At 49.6% G+C, this 16,720-nt stretch overlaps 2 long non-coding RNA genes across 4 annotated transcripts; one reads left to right on the top strand and one right to left on the bottom strand.

Annotated features, from left to right (window-relative positions):
- Nucleotides 1-4,918: 4,918 nt before the first annotated feature.
- LOC143684607 (uncharacterized) lies at nt 4,919-10,945 on the bottom strand. Of its 2 annotated transcripts, XR_013176103.1 has the most exons (4): nt 10,671-10,945; nt 10,474-10,536; nt 9,782-9,947; nt 4,919-5,511 (listed from the first exon to the last, which is right to left on the bottom strand). It is a non-coding gene; the product is annotated as an uncharacterized LOC143684607 (long non-coding RNA). The 2 variants fall into 2 exon arrangements; XR_013176102.1 differs by lacking the exon at nt 10,474-10,536 and having other exon boundaries at nt 4,921-5,511; nt 10,671-10,941.
- A 42-nt stretch (nt 10,946-10,987) lies between these two features.
- Nucleotides 10,988-15,888, top strand: LOC143684608 (uncharacterized). 2 transcript variants are annotated; one of them, XR_013176104.1, is made up of 5 exons: nt 10,988-11,280; nt 12,167-12,229; nt 12,692-12,843; nt 13,458-13,636; nt 15,694-15,888. It is a non-coding gene; the product is annotated as an uncharacterized LOC143684608 (long non-coding RNA). The 2 variants fall into 2 exon arrangements; XR_013176105.1 differs by having other exon boundaries at nt 11,000-11,093.
- Nucleotides 15,889-16,720: the final 832 nt, after the last annotated feature.

Here is a 16,720-nt window from a genome sequence, read left to right as displayed (position 1 = left end):
TGGATTCCTGGCCCCTCACTCTCACCCCAATCGCAATACCTCTCCCAACCCCTCAGGGAGGCAGGAAGGGTGGTCAGCAATCGAAGGGAGGTGTAAACCTCCTGCCTCAGTTGCAGCCCTTGTGGGACCAGGGGCTACCCCTCTCAGCCCCACCAGCATGAGGGTGAAAGCTAAACCTGAGGCAGTGACTGAGGGTGACATTTTGTTCAAGCCCATTCTCCTCCCACACTGCCCCTGCTGTCACAGGCAGAGCCCCTGCCCCAGGCCCCCCTCTGGGGAGCGCCCTATTCAGCCTCTGCTCACACTCCAGAGTTAACACATCTTTATAGACCAACTTTTTCCTTCCCTAGACTCAGACTGATGTGAGTCTACATCCTGGCTCTATCACTTGCTTGCTATGCACTATTTGGGAAGTCACATAACCTCTCTGACCCTCAGTCTCCCCAGGATTGTTTATATATATATATATTTATTTATTTATTGCGAAATATCCACACACATACAGTCCAACCATATTAAACAATAAATGACTCACAATATAATCACATAGTTGTGCATTCTTCACCACGATAATTTTTAGAACATTTTTGTATCACTCCAGAAAAAGAAATAAAAAGAAAAAAAAAAAAAAGAACTCATACATCCCGTACCCTGTACCCCTGTCTCTCATTGACCCGCAGTATTTCAATCTACAAAATTTTTACCCTTTACCTTCCCCTATTGTTTATTTATTTTTTAATCCTTTTTTTTTTTTTTTTTTTACTCATCTGTCCATACTCCTCAGGATTGTTGAGATGAGTGAAAACGGGGGAGTGGGTAACGGACAAGAAGGCATTCTGCAGACTGTCTGCTATATAATGGGGACCCAGAAATAGTTGTTCTCCCTGACTTCTCTTCTTGGACCCCAACTCCTTCTCCACCCTCTTTGATCAGGCAGCTCACGAAGGCTTTCTGTGCCCCTTCCTCCCAGAAGCCCTCCTGGACCCGCCTGCTCTTTGGAGTCCAGCAGACTTAGAAGGGGCAGGAGATGAGGTGAGGTGAAGGGATGCATTTTCTCCATCAAGGCCCTGGGAGGCAGGGAGACAGACTAGATCCAGAGGGTGCCTTTATGTCCTGCAGGGGCAGCTCCCTCCCAGTCAGGCAGCCAGGCCAAGGGCCAAGGTGTTGCCCCGGGGGTCAGGGCCAGAGGAGGAGGTGGGCATGAGCCTTCGGCACCCCGGGTGCTATCCTCTCCTGGTTCCCTCTCTCCATCTGCGCTCTGACTTTCCCTGGACCCGGGCTCCCTTGGGCTTTGGCTTCTGGTTTGATCTGACCAATGGGCAACATGGCAGGTGCTGGAGGGGGCAGGAGGGAAGAGAGGTCAGGACACTTTTCCTGCCCCTCCCTGTGGGCCCTGGTCTTGGCGGTGGCTGCATTCCTGCATCCAGGTGGCTACTTTCCCAGGGAAGTGGCATCCGCTGGATTACAGTACTGGCCCCCTCCCTTGCCCCTCCAGCCCTAGGGGTGGTAAAGACACCCCGTGCTGTCAGCCCCTGGGTGTTGCACTACCCTGAGCCCTGCCCATACTCTAGAAACAGCTCCTTCACCACCTTCTCTTCCGTGCACCCTTGCAAAGTGCCATCTGCTCCCTGCAAGGACCCAATTGATACAGGCACCCAGTTCTTCAATCTCTTACCCTGCAGCCAAACTGCAGCCCACCTGGAGCGAGGGGCTCTCAGAGTACTGAATCAAAATGCTGGGGGGAATCCCTACAGCCATCCCGTCCCAGGCGTGACCCCCGTTCTTGCTCTTAACCCCTCACCCCCGTCTATCCCTGCTTGACTGAGGACAACAGTACAAGAGCGAGAGAAAGAATAAAAAGCCCCCCCTAAACCATGTTCTGGGCCTGCAGAGAAGTCGGGGCGGAAGGGCCAGACCCTGTCCCCAGCGCAGAACTCCTCCCTCAGGCCAGGGGCGCCCCCACATCGAAAACCAAGCCTCCCCCACCGGCAGCGCCTGGGGCTTACACATATTTCTCCTGTTACCCCCAACAGCTAGCTCAATAACGAACATCTCCTCGCTGCCAAACTTAGAGACCCAGAAACGTACAAGATAAAATCCCCGCATTACAGTGGCGGAGCAATGCAGCACTTGCCGTGCCGGGTGGCCCAGAGCGTGCGCCTTGCAGCTGACTTCCTGGGTTCAACACCCTTCTTTCCACTTACCCGCTTGCCAATTGTCCTTGAGCAAATTTTCTCACCTTAGGGTGACCAACTCAGGGCTGTCCTGGCTTTAAAATGGAAAGTCCTAAATCCCAGGAACCCCTGGCATGGTTGGCCACCCCTTAAATTTCCTCTTCTGTAAAATGGAAATAATAACAGTATGCTGTGTGGATTCGATGAGTTAATATATATTAAGAACTTACAACAGAGTCTGGCACAGAGGAAGTGCTACGTGATCTGTCTTCTTTGCTTGAGCTCTCCCGAAGCAGATGCCAAGGCAGAATTTGGCTGCAAGTGGTTTACTTGAGAAGTGACTCCAAGAAACACCAGTAGGAAGTAAAACGGGGGAAAGGAAACAGTCCTAGAGTGTTTAAGAGCAGTTTGCCACTGCAGGCAACTGAGGCTCAGTCCCCCCGGAACCCTCTGGGAGCCTGCATAGAATACACCTAAGAGTTGTCCTACCGAAGTGCAAGGAAGCTGAGGTATATAATATTCAGTCCTCATCTCTCTTGGCCGAGGTTCACTTCCTGGGGTGGAGAGGTTTTAGTGCCAGCACTGTGGCCTGGAAGCCTGCAGAGCATGAGGGAATGGAAGGCCCAGTGGGCAGGGCCCTGTAGGTATCTGCAACAAATGTGTTAGCCACTATGATGATGTGCGGGAGGCACGGCTGCAACTGGGGACACCTGCCTGGCTGTGGGAGACAGGAGCCAAAGCAGGATGAGATAATATTTGGGTGAGCTTTGAAGGATGAGTAGGAGTTCTGCAGGCAGAAGAGGTGGCTGGCCATATAATAAATGGTGGGTGCACAACAAATGCTTAAGTTAACTGAGTGCCAAGTAAGTCAAGAGCAATTCGAAGACTTAAGCTAGTGGGGCTTAAGCTATATTGGAGAGCTGCAGGCAGTCAGAGGAGGGAGAGGTGGTGCAGTGAGTCAAGGAGGCATCAGGAAAGGCTGGATCAAGGCATAAGGATCCAAGCTTGTCCCTGGTCAACAGATCAAGAGAAGAGAAGGTAGACCAGGCAGAAGAAACTCAAGAATTAAAGCAGAGGTGCAGGAATGAGAATGGAGTAGAAAGCAATGCCAAAGAAAAGGAAGGGAAGGGAAGTATTGAACTTAGGAGTGCAAAGAAAAGAGACAGAAGAATCAAATCACAGGGCTAGAGGAACCCGGGAGCATCAAGGAGGTCAAAGAGAAAGGGATACTATGGTAGCGTCTGAGTTCTCTAATACCGAGTCCTCCCCAGAGTGGAGGCAGGGGGCATCCAAGAAGACCTCCCAGAGAGGCCGTTGTAAACCCAAGAACCTGAGCTCTGTGGAAAGAAGGCTTGCAGGGGCCCTGAGACTGAAAGTGAGCTGAAGGCAAGGTGCTGTCAGCAAGCCAGAAGGAAGGGAGGGATCCAGTGGTTACAACCAGAGCTGCAAAAATATTGTTGTTTTGACTGGTCATAGAGATGGTTTTATTTTTTTCCTCAGGAACCACATGTGTGATTTGCAGGTTCATTTTTGAGCATGACACTACAGAAAGCGGCAACAACTTCCAGTCTCACTTTTCCCACTTCTCCCGGTGAGATGAACACATGTGCATGCCCACACTTACACACACACACACAAACGCACAGAGTCACAACAAATAACCCAAACCACAAATTGTCAATCCTCCAATGCCAAGGGTCTATTGGTTATGTCGAATTTGCTGAGGTGATAAGAAGATCCTTTTTCAACATTCTATTCTTCTCTTTATGTAAAGCATTGACTATAATAAGCCCCCCCCCCCAAAGGTTATTTACTGTTATTTGGAGGCTGAGTAGCTCAACATTTAAGAGCATGGATGCTGGAGCCACATTGTCTGGGCTCCAAGCTTAAAGTCACCGCTTACTGGCTGAGTAACAGTGGGCAAGTCACCTAATCTTCCTGTGCCTTAGTTTCCCTATCTCTGAAATGAGGATAACAATAGGACCTCCCTCATGGGATGGTGAGGGTTAAATGAGTTAACGCATGTGAAGAGATTAGAACAGGCCTGGCTCAGACAAATGCTAGAGACATGTCAGTCATTCTCATCATCATCATTGCCTCCTGCTCATGGGGGAACCAGAAATGACCAAACTCCCCTTCCCACTCAGACCTGGGCCGTAGACTCCTGCCACCCCCAAAGCCTGGGGCCACAGAGCCTTGGGATTAGTTGAGAGAAAGAGAGAGAGAAAATGTGCAATTCCATGCCTTCAAAAGGAAATGTCAGATGCCCAAGGGGTCTTGATTCCAAGGGGGCTTCCTACATGATCCATCCTCTTTCTGCACCCCAGAACTACCTCACAGGGCTGAGGCCACAGCCACATGGCTTTCCACTGACCCCCTTTAGGAATCTCTTGGGGAGAATGGAAGCTTCATCCCGCTGTGCAGACCCGTCTCCTCAGCCCCGAGTGGGCTCTGCCTGCACCAGTTGAAGCTAAGCTCCAGGGGTGAGGCTGGAGAAGAATGAGGTTTGGAGCTGGGCAGGGTTAAAACTTTCTTCTCTAAAAGAGAAGAGGTGTGGGCGAGGGTGCAAGGGTTTCAGGTTTGTCTTAGAGCAGTGGCTTCGGACTTCAGTGTGCTGCAGCATCGCACGGAGGATTTGTTCAAACACACATGCTGGCTCCACCACCAGCATGTCTGATTTCTAGGGGAATTTTCATTTCTAACAAGTTCTCATTGCTGCTGCTGCTGGTTCAGGAATCACAGTTTGAGAACCACTCATTTAGGAGATTAAGCCTAGACAGAAATTTATCTGAATCCCAGTTCTACTCCTGGGAGCTGGGAAACTTTGGTCAAATCATTTAACCTCTTGAGCCTCATTCTTCCTGCTTCTAAAATGGGGTTTCTAATATCTGTCTTCTGGATGGCTTCGAGGATTTGACGAGGACCAGTGGCCAGCACAGTGTCTGGCCTCCAGTAAGCAGACACCATGGCTATTGCTAGTGTTCCTTCAGAGGCCGGGCCTGGTGATTGCCCCCCAGGATCTGTTCTTCCTCAGTAACGTACCCCCAATCATTAGTTGGGCACATGGCTTCCCAGAAGAAAGCCCATGTTTCCCAGGCTCTCTCAAGGCTTGTGTTAGCCTTCTGACAAGTACTGACTAATGGATTGCATATTAGATTGGATACTGGTTTGGCTAACAAAATAGAGTGATCCAAAATAATATTGGCCCAAGTAGTGGAGAAAGTATTTATTTCTCCTATAAAGCCTAGGTAGGTGGTTTATGGCCCTTCTGTCTTGTTGCTCTACCATTCTCAAAACAATACCTTCACCTCATCTTGCAAAACAGCTGCTTTAGCTCCTGCCATCACATTCGCATTCCAGCCAACACATAGAGGAAAAAGGAGAAAGGAAGGTCATATTTCTTCCCTTTAAAAGCACAGCTTATATTGATTACATATCAAGAATGAAATGATCATATGGTAGAATGTTTGTGTTTGTATGTGGTTATGTTTAATAAATAAATAAATAAATGTATAAAAATGAAAAAAAAAAGCACAGCTTAGTAGTGGCTGTAAATACATTTCTACTCACATTCTATTGGCCATAACTTGGTGACGTGGCCACATGTAGCTGCATGGAAAGCTAGGAAATGTACCCTTCAACAAAGCAACTATATGTCCAGTTAAAAAGATTATTACTAGGAAAGGTGGGGATAATGGACACAGTGCTTGCAATAAGATATGATGAGAAGTTGTGTGTGCAACCTTTGAGAATTCTTTTCAAAGAGAAAGGTATGCCCTTTTCAGCCCTTCCTTCTTCCTGTTACCTGGAATGTGGATGTGATGGTTGAAGCTTAAACAGCTATCTTGGATGAATGAGGTGAGGCCCTGCATTAAGGAAACAGAGCCACCATGTAAAAGGGCTGTGTTGCAACTGAGTTGGAGCTGCCATACCATCCCTGTGCTGCTTTCCTCTGACTTTGTTTACCTGAGAGAAAAATACGTATCTACCTCTTTTAAGCTGCTGCTATTTAGGGGCTTCTGTGTCTGGCAACTAAACCTAATCTTAACTGATAATTCTTATTCCCCAGATAACTGAGCTACTCCTCTTTCTAGCTTTCCAGCTTAGAGTCATTCTTCACATGTTTTAGGAAAGAGGGCAAGGGGAAGTATTCATGGGAAGTTCTAATATGTTATTGAGCTTTTAAGGTAGTTGCAACAAAGCACCGCACACTAGATGGCTTAAATCAGCAGAACTCTATTCTCCTATAGACTTGGAGCCTAGAAGAATGAAATCACAGTTTTCATAGTTTCGTGTTCCCTCTAAAAGGAGAGCTGCAAGGGAGAAACCTTCCTTGCCTCTTCTCGGTTTTGGAATTCTTGGTATTCTTTATCTACCTTCACATGACCTCCTCTCCTCTTCTTCAAAAGACACCAGTCATAGTAGGTTAAAGGCCCACCCTACTCAATATTTCATCTTAGCTAATTCCATCTGCCCAACCACCCTATTTCCAAATAAGGTCTGAAGTTCTGAGGGTTAGGACTTCAACATATCTTTGGGGAGATCATACTTCAACCCGTATCACTATGGCAGGTTGAAAAAGAGTGTCCCAAATCTTCATCCCTCCCCGGAGCCCTGCCTTGTGCCATGTAGATGTGCCGTCTCAACATCTTCCCACTTTGGCTATAGGCTTGGCTGTGTGGCTTGCTTTGGCCAGAGGGATATTAACAAATGGGTTGCAAATCAAGGCTTGATGTTTGAGAGGCTTGTCGACTCTCTCTTGAGCTCTGCCATAGCTGTGTGAACACTCCAGGGCTAACCTACTGGAGGAAGAGAGAAAGATATGGAGTTGGGTATACCAGATGCAAACATCAAGGCTCAGAGGAAGTGAACTACCCATGGGCATCCTGAGTAGAGAGTAGAAATTAAGCTACAAACTCCTCAACACCTACTATGTGCCTAGAAGTGAAACTCGTTGAAGTGAGGTGGTAAATGCTGGGGAGTAGGGTTCAAACCAGCTCTGCCTGATTTTTCACATCATCCCACACTGCCTCCAAAGACAGACCCTCACTCTGCTTCCTCCCCTTGCCATACTCCTCACCCCCTCCAGTGCAGAGTCTGACCCCACTGTGGCTCTCCATGAGGACAGAAGGACACATTGCAAAGGCCAGGGGACACTTTCTGCTCTCATCTTACTTGTTCTTTGAGCAGGTTGGAGTCTGTGTCTCCTGGATTGCATCTTACCTGCCTGGTCACTCTTTTCAGTTGCAAAGTAATTTCCTTCCTTGTTCCTTCCTTCTTTCCTTCCTTTCTTCTTTCCTTCCTTCCTTCCTTTATTCCTTCCTTCCTAGCTTCCTAACTTCCTCCCTCCCTCCCTCCCTCCCTCCCTCCCTTCCTTCCTTCTGACAATTGACCTTCTTTGTCCAGCAAGGGGTCACTTATGGAGAGATAATTACCTAACTGTAGTGCAACTGAACACCCATTGTTCTGAGCTTAAGGAAGGAGGCAGATCAATTTGTAAACATCCTTTGAGATGTTCAGGAAGGGACTGCACTATGCCAGTTTACAATAATGACTTACAGCCAAGAGATTTGTGGACAGACTTGGACTATCAAACTCCAGTTCTCTCTTATGCCAGTGTTTAGTCTCAGGGCTTAGCCCTTTGGGACTGCATAACCCCCTGAGAATCTTGGCAGTTGCAGATGGTGAGGCTCCAGAGAGAAAGACTGAAGCTCTTATTGCTGGGCCACTGGGGGCTGGAGTCATTCATTGCAGTCATACATGCCACCCCAGCTCATCTTTCATAAATGTTGATTTTACTCAAACCCAGCTTTAAACCGTCTTTCTCATTCTACAGGGTCTCCTTAAATTATTGAATGCCTGCAAGATTTCAACAGCTAACTATAGCTTAACATCTCAGATTTTCATTTCTGACCCAGAGCTCTCCTTGGAGCTTCTGACGCTCAGCACCGTGGGCTCATCTTCGCCCCGCCCCCCGCCCCCAGGCAGTTCGCAGTGGTTGCTTGGCCGCAGCCATTTTTGTCTGCATTGGGTCAGGAAGCAAGAAGGGGAGACGCTCCACACCCCCTGCCCCTTTCGGTTAGACAGATCTCCTGAAGAGCCAAGTAACGCGTCTGCCTACATTTCACTGGCTAGAACTCAGTCACATGGTCCCTCTCACTTCAAGGGAAGTTGGGAAACGTAGTCTTTTTAGCCGGGTGCAAAGTTGGCAGGTAGACATCAGGGTTGTGTTATTAAAGAATAAGAGACCGAATAGTGGGAAGAAATCAGGAGTCTCTGCCACGATGCCCCAAATTGTAAACATGATTCAACCCCCAAACCAAGACCACCTCAGGGCTTCAAGCCTTAGCATATGCTACCACCATGCTTGTAACTGCACAGACAGACACTCTTAGAAGATAAACTTGAGCAGGGTGAGGACTTTGTTGCTTCCTAACCATCCTGGCAGGGGATGGCAACCATTAAACATTGTATGATGGGTAAACGAATGGATCCTTGGCCTCTTCCTCTGACCTATACCTCATAGCTAATTCATTCCAACTTCCTGTCATTTGATCAGCTCTTAATTTCTGGCCACTTCTCCCCAAGTCACTGCCATCACCCTGTTTTCTACCAAACAGGGGGGCTGCTGATGTCATCGTAACTAATTTAGGACGAAATCACAATGGAGTAGGGTGGGCCTTTAATCTGATAGACCTGTGTCCTAAGAAGAGGAGAAGAGGCACAGAGGGTAGTTAGTCATGTGAATACCAGGGGTTACTGTCCGTGAGCAGCTGATAGAAGAGGCAAGGAAGAATTCTCCTTTACAATTCTCTGTAGAGGCAGCATGATGCTACCAAAACCTTGATTGCAGATTTCTAGCCTCCAGGACTGTGAGAAAATAGATGCCTGTTGTTTTCAGCCCCCTAGCGGGCGCGGTGCTTTGTTTTGGCTCCCCTAGGGCACTAAGGCACATAGTGACACAGGCTAGGTGACGCCTCAACCAAGGGCTTGACTGTGAGCATTCTCGGCTCAGTCACAGGAAAAAAAGAGTCAAGGACTAGTCAGCTGTGCAGCCAAAGGCTGGCCAGAGTTACAGCTCAAAACCTGAATGTGTAGCAAAGGTACATGCTCGAAGAGGGTGAGTGTGGGCATTCTCCAAAGGAAGAGAAGCAGTTTGAGGTCAGAATCCTTGCATTATAAGGATTTGGTTATGCTAGACTGTGCTTCTCATTGTTTGGGTTTTTTTTTTTTTTTTTTCTGTATGGTGGAGATCACATTTCATTCTTTCTCCATGTGACTAATCCCATTATGGCAGCAGCATTTGTTGAATTTTTTCTTTTTTGGGGGGGTGGGGGGGCAGAATCAAACCCAGGTCTCCTACATGGGAGGTGAGAATTCTACCACTCAACCACACTTGCACCTCCTGTCGTCTTTTTTTTTCAGGTGCCGACCTGAGAGAGGGCTAGGTGTAAGGTGCAGGAGAGGCTAGGTAGGTGTTGCATACCAAAAGGAACTTTTGTTATGGATCTTAAGCTCACTTCCCTCACCCCCCTCCCCTGTCTAACCTGCCTCAAGTTAAAAGCTCAATAACATATCAGAACTTCCGGAATCCAGGAGCAGCTTACCTGGGTAGTTCTGGCTTAGGGCCTCTCTGATATTTCAGTCAAGACGTCAGCGGGGCCTGCCGTCCTCTGAAGGCTGGGCTGGGATTGGAGGACCCACCTCCGAGATGGCGCCCTCACACGACTTTGGTTGGACACTCCCCAGGGCTGCACACAACACGGCAGCTGGCTTTCTCCAGAGCAGGTGAATGATGCCAGAAGGAGAGAAAGCAAGAGTGTGACCAAAAGAGGCTACAGTACCCTTTATAACCTAATCTCAGCAGTGACACACAGCACATCTGTTGTCTTCTCTTGGTCTAACCTGGAACAGTATGAGAAGGGACTACAGATGAGTGTGGATACCAGGAGAGAGGGCTCACTGGGGGCCATCTTGGAGGCTGGCTACTACAGAGCATAATTTCAAGCAGATCAGAACCCCTACCCCTTTCCTCAAGGTTGAATCTGTTCACAGGAAAATCATGATGTGCTCAGATGGCCATTCTATTTTGTGGAGCCTATTACTTGGTCACCACCACCATCCTTCCTGAGACACCCCTCACTCCCCTGTGTCTGGGCTTCCTGAGTTGCAGAGATTTCTCCTCGACTGTCTTAACCATGTCCAACCCCGAAACACCTGCTTCTAATTATTCTTTGGGACCCTGTGTCCTCCCTGGGGTGATCCTTGCAAAAGCAGGTCTCTTCCTTTCCAAACCTACCCACTTCTCCTCTTCCATGACCTCCTTTCAGTCTCTCCTCCTTTCAGTCTTTCTTCCATTTTTCTAGCCCAGGAAAAATATTTTTCAAGTTAGGAGGGGATTGAGGGGTGGAGGGAGAGACTGTCCTATTACTCCTGTCATGTAACAAACTATCCCAATACTTAGTAGCTTAAAATGACAGCATTTATGTTGCTCACAAATCTGCAACTTTGGCAGCCATTTGGTGGGGACATCTCTGCTCCCCCCAGACATCAACTGGAGCAGCTTGAAGGCTGGGGGTGGTATCAGCTGAAGATCCTTCTCTTGTATGTCTGGTATTTAATGTTGGCTATTGGATGAGACCTTAGCACATCTCCATGTGCTAACGTGATGTTGGTCTTGGTGTCCTCAAAACAGGATGGCTGGGTTTCAAAGGCAGGTATCAAGGGAGAAAGACAGAGAAGACACAATGGCCCTTGTGACCTGCTGAGAAGTTATACTGTGACATTACCACTACATTCTATTCATCCAAGAAGTCACAGAATGTCCCACCCAGTATCAACGGAGAGAAGAAATAAACTCCACCTGTTGATGGGAGCTGTCCAGGTTCTAGAAGAGCATGTAGGACAGAATAGATGAATGTAGACATTTTTGAAAAATGCAATCAGCCATAGGATCAGGGGGAATCCTGTTTACTTACATCTCTCATTTGTTCAGCCCTCATCCTCTCAGGCTTGAGAGGAAGAGAGAGAAAAGTCACAGCTTAAAGAGGAGAGAGATAAGGGTGGAAGAGGAATGGACAGACCAGCTGGATCTTATCTGAGTCCAGTGAGAAGTCTGGGAAGGGTTTTAAGCAAAGAGAGTGAGATAAGATTGCCTTTCTTAAGCATTGCGTTGAGTAACGTGAAATGGATTGTGAAAGCATTCAAGAGACAGAAATATTGGGTCTTGGTGACTAACTGGACGTAAGAGAGAAGGAAGAGGGAGTGCAAGGGTAGTTCAGTGGTAGAATTCTTGCCTGCCACACAGGAGACCCAAAGGTTCAATTCCCAGCCCATGTACTTCCCCCCAGAAAAAAAAACAAACAAAACAAAACAAGAAAATTCAACAAATGGTGCTGTAATAACAGGAAATTCACGTGGAAAAAATGAAATGTGACCCCTCCATACAGCATGCAGAAAAAGAGAGAGAGAGAGAGAGAAGAAAGGGTCCCCCAGATCCTCTCAGCACCCTCCTCCTCAGGATTGGCCCAAATTCTGGCTGGGGGGCACCCTCACAGCCACTGCCAAGGCCAGGCTGCCCTGCCACATTTATGCCTGCAAAGGCAACAGGGCAAGTGGGCATGACAGACCTCCTGAGACAGGACACAGGAACAGCCTCAACTGCCCTTGGCTTCCTCAATGGCCTTAGTCAATGAACAAGATTCCGCTCTGGTCTCTCCCAGGGAGCAGAACCAAGTAGCAGAGGACCAGCAGGCTCAGGGAGGGGGTGGGGAGCAGGAAGACAGGGACCACCTGTGTCAGCACCTCTGGGTGACGGGGGGCCCACCCAGCCTTCGTCAGGAATGACTGGGAAAGGGAAGGTCAGAAGGATGGAGAGCCTATTTGCACACCTGGGGTCAGGAACTGGGTCTGCACTGGGTCTAAATCTGAGGCTGCCCAGGCCCCTTGGCCCCTTGCAATGGGCACCCACTGCTGGCACCATTATGTTCCAGGACAGCTGAACCACGGGACAAATGTGGCCCATCTGCCAAGAGCATCTGTTTGACTCAAAGAATGTGAGGAAAATAATAGTTTTATATAAAGCATAGAAGATGGAATAGAATGCAAATTTTATGCATGGATTTTAGGATACAACAGAAGACTTGAGGTCCTTTTGGGGCTTTGGGTTAGCTCTTTTGAGCCAAGCCCCCACCCCAACCCTAGACCCTTGGGGAAATGCAGTCTGGACCTTTTGGGTGCCACCTTGGCAAACTAGTTTGAAAAAGATCACAAAACCCTTTTTAATGCCCGCAATTCCAAGGACAGGCTCTGCAGACAGTAGCTGTTGCTGCTAGGAACAGCCACGTGTCAAAGGGGCTGTGGTCACTCAGGGTTAGCTTGATGAGCTCCCAGGGCAGTCACCCCAGGGTCGGCGACAAGGTTGGAGATGAAAACATCTTGGCAGAATCTCTCATCCCTCCCTGCATAGGCCCCTAACACCTAAGAGCCATTCTTGTTATCTCTCCCTCTGATTGCAGCACAAGCCAATTCCCTCCGGCTACCGGCCCCACTGAGGAGAGAGCCAGGGCCAGCGCAGCTGGACTTCAGCCAGCTCAGCTGTCAGCAGGAGAGGGGGCAAGAGGGAAGACAGCCAGTCCTTGCACAGTCTGTTTGGTCTCTGATTTCGCTGGTAGTTCGCAGGTTCTGCTACCTTTGCCCCCTGGTCAATGAGTACCAGATAGCTCGGGGTTAGAACAGGGAACGGAGGGCTGGGTGGGAGGGGACAGGTTGGGGGGTGGGGGGTGGGGGAGCCGGAAGAAGGGGGTGTTGCCCTGTGTGGTCTGAGTGAGAGAAGCAGACAGACCTGATGGGAGGAGAGGGCAGCGTAGGAGAGGAGTGGGGGACCCGGAGGCCGTGAAGGGCTTCATGCGCTGGCTTCTTCCTCCAGGGTGACAGAAACCCCAGGGAGCCCTATCGTCTGCCCCCAGCAGTCAGGGAGCCCAACAGTTACCTCCAAGGAGGCACCCAGAGACCTTCGGTCACAGCGGGCTTGGTAGAGAAAAAGGAGAGGCAGAAGCCCCTGATGTGGGGGAGACCCAGCGCCAAGAAGGCCTGGTGTGCGGGGAAAGCCCTGGCTGTGCCCCAAGAATGCCCAGCGGGACGGGGCGACGCCTCATTAGGAGCCTCCTCGCCACAAGTACTTCTGTGGCTTTGCTTTGAATTCCTGTAAACAGACATGAGAAATCCCAGGAACTGAAACACTTTTAATCACCCTCCTTTATTGCCCTTCCCTGGATGACTCAGCAAGAGGAAAATCACAGCTCCAGACTGAACCCAGAAGGAAAACTGAAAGGGAGAGTGGTGAGCAAGCCAGCACACTACGGCCCGGCCCCGGCTCCCGCAGCTGCGCTGTCTCGTCCGCAGATTTGGCTGCTCTGAGCTGGTCAGCACCGGCCACGGAAGCCGCGAACAGAGCCGACAAGGTGGGCCTGGGGCCAGGAGGATGCCTAGCTTCCCCCACCCCCACACACACCCCTGGGGAGCCTCCAAAGCAGAGCTGAGCCCCAAATGCAGGCAGGGGCCAGGGCACAGAAGTGAAAGTTCCGGGGCAGCCTCGGAGGGCTGATTCACCGGCCAGGGCTTCTGACCCTTCCCTTCCCAGCACACACCACGTCCAGCTCTGGCTCACCCAGGACTCCCACCCAGTCTGCCCTCCCTTCCCTGGTGCTGCTTTCTGCTCTCCTCAGGCCCATCTGGCCTCCTCAGAGCTGTCATCACATGCTCCATCTGAGCTCCTCTGGGCACTTGTGAAAGCCTGACTGATTTGGGGTATTTGGGGGTTTGTCTTCTTGCCGAAATTCTCAAGCCTCTAGAACAGGTGTGACCTATAGGAGGATGTGCTCAGCCTTTAGGAGAACATGAATGAATGAATACAACTAGAGCCCAACACTTTCGGTTTTCTTGGCAGAAGCACTAATCAAGAAAAGGGAAGGGGGAGCATGGAACCCTGGGGTATGCCCAACCTGCAGCCCACCCCTGGGAGTGGGGGAGAGAGACATCGCTCAACCCTGAAAGAGGCCTTAGAAATCACCTGAAATTGAGGCCCAATGAGGGGAAGGGGCCTGGCTGGGATCATGCCATGTGCAAAGAGCCCATCAGGGCTCATACCCGGGTCCCCCACCTCCCTCCCTCTGCACAGCCCTTCCCCTTGTACCTGGACCCTGCACACTGGCAGGTATGCAGAGTAGGGAGACTCGCTGTTCTGAACTCATTCCAAGAGGGTAGGGCAAGGGGAGGAGGCCAGGGCAGAGGCTGACGGGCTCCATCCCCAGGGGAAGGCTTATTTCATCACTAGAAGGCCTGGCCAAGACTTTCAGCTTCTGCAGCCCAGGGAAAGCTGCACTTTGCAAATACCAAGCCATTGGTTCCCCATCCCTGTTCTTATGCAAGCACCCAGCATATTTCAGTCTCTGCTGACAGCAGGGCTGCCAGGGTCCATTTCACCATCCAGGGCAGCTCTTGTGCTCACTCCTGGCTGGGGGTCCTGGCCTGGGCTGCTCCAGTGGGACCCTGCCCAGGTTTTCCTACTGCTCCACGCCCCCCGCCCCCCAACAGCAACAGTGTGTGGAGATGATCGTACAAATTTTTATTCCAAGTTATTCTACCTGGAACTTTGTAAATATTTTTTCATCCAAGTCTCTGACCAACCCAATGAAGTAGCTATTGTTATTATTCCCATTTTACAGGATGAGGAAATAAATGGGGGCCCTGACAGGTGCAGTGGCTTGCCCAGGTGGCACAATTAATAAGTGGTAGTGCTGGGACTGCCTGGTTTCAGAACCTTGGTCCAGCTGTTGTCACATCCATCCGCCCCATTCAAATCCTCCCAAGGAGGACACCCAGGATGCCAGAAACCTTGGAAGCAGGAAACAGGTCCTTGGATGAATCACAAAGAGGCTGCAGGTTCTGGGAGGAGTGGGTTGCAGCAGGATCCCTCTGTTGGGCCACATTAGAGGTGTATATTGGAAACCCATCTGGAGTCTCCCTTTGCCTGCTTTCCCCCTGTAGGGAAGGTCGGAGGGTAGGAACTAGCACTCAATCAGGTAAGCACCTGCTTACTGGGTACCAGCCCTGGACTGGGCACCTATAAGCTGATGACATTTGGCCCAGGGCAGAGCGGGTGATTTGAAAGCTTATCTGTGTGTTAAGCCAGCTGTTCGTAGGCTGGAGAAGGCATCTACAGGCGGGAAGGCCAGGAGACAGGCTCCGCCCTTAGATCTTTCTTGCCTAATACTTTATTTAGAGACTAGATGAAGACACAAATGCCCAGCCACTAAGTTTCTAGAGAAGGGCATGCAAGGTGACTAACACTGAGTGTGGCAGAATCCAGATGACTAGCTGCCTGAGAACGATAGCTGGTGTGTCCAGCATTCCTAGAGCAACTGTTGAGTCTCTATGTGGGACCAGGCCCCAGGGGCTCAAAGGAGCAATGAGTACTCACTGCCCTTCACTGAAGCCTGAGGTATGGTGTGAATTCTAGGAGCCAGTGCAAGATCCAGAGGCTGCCTAGACCTGAGGATGGTACCGTCAATTAGGAGGGAGAGAGGGGCTGCTCTGAGCCAGACTTTGAAAGGCATAGAAGAATAAGGCTTCCTGCATGCAAGATTAACATGAGGATCAGATGAGATCTTGGAGGGGAAAGCATTTTGTGACCTGATTAAGACAAATAAATAAATAAACAAACAAACAAAAAAAAAGCGGACTACTGAGAAACCCTGTTACTTTTCCATAGGTGAGGAAATTGAGGCCCAGAGAGGGTGTGTGACTTGCCTAAGATCAACCGGTAATTTAGAGGCAGATACAGACTTGAACCTAGACTTTCTGATTCCAGCATGACCCTGCCCTTCCTGGAACTGGGTTCCAGTCCTGCTGTACTGACTTCCCTAGAGAATGAATTCCATTCCTAAAACTCCTCTTCTAAGTATCTTGTTTTATGAATGCAAATACAAGGTGGAATCATTTGCACTGTAGTATGAATATAGTGGGTCAGCATGCTTTGCAAAGAGACAGCAAAGAAAAAGGCAGTGAAGGGAATTTAAAAGTGGGGATGGGGATTGGGGATAAGAAGGCAGGAAAGTCTTCAAGGATGGGGGACAAGAAGGTGGTCTGGAAGCATGGAGAAAGCTTAGAAAAGAGAGGCAACAGTACCACAACACTTATCAGTCATCTGAAGGCACTATGTCCGGACCCTCCTTTCCCAGGGCCTGGGGTGTTCCTGAGATTGGACTGCTCCAAAAAGCATCCCCCTGTCAGCTCTCTGAGAGCTTCCAAGCACACCTCACTGCTCTTCTGCCCAGCACCTCCATGTTTGGAAAGTTTTCGATGGGCAAATTATGGATGTTTGTTCATGAGAATAGTAGCTGCCATTTACTCAGGGCAGAGACTATAGTGGGCTGTTGACATTTGAGAGGATTCTTAGATTCTACTTTGCAAATAAGCAAAGGACACACGGTTGGTGTTCTAGTTTGCTAGCTGCCGGAATGCATCACAGCAGAGATGGATTGGCT

This window comes from Tamandua tetradactyla, chromosome 5, assembly GCF_023851605.1.
Source record: "Tamandua tetradactyla isolate mTamTet1 chromosome 5, mTamTet1.pri, whole genome shotgun sequence".
Lineage (NCBI taxonomy): Eukaryota > Metazoa > Chordata > Mammalia > Pilosa > Myrmecophagidae > Tamandua > Tamandua tetradactyla.
The sequence above is the reverse complement of the archived record's forward strand: the minus strand, read 5'-3'. Positions and strand labels throughout refer to the sequence as shown.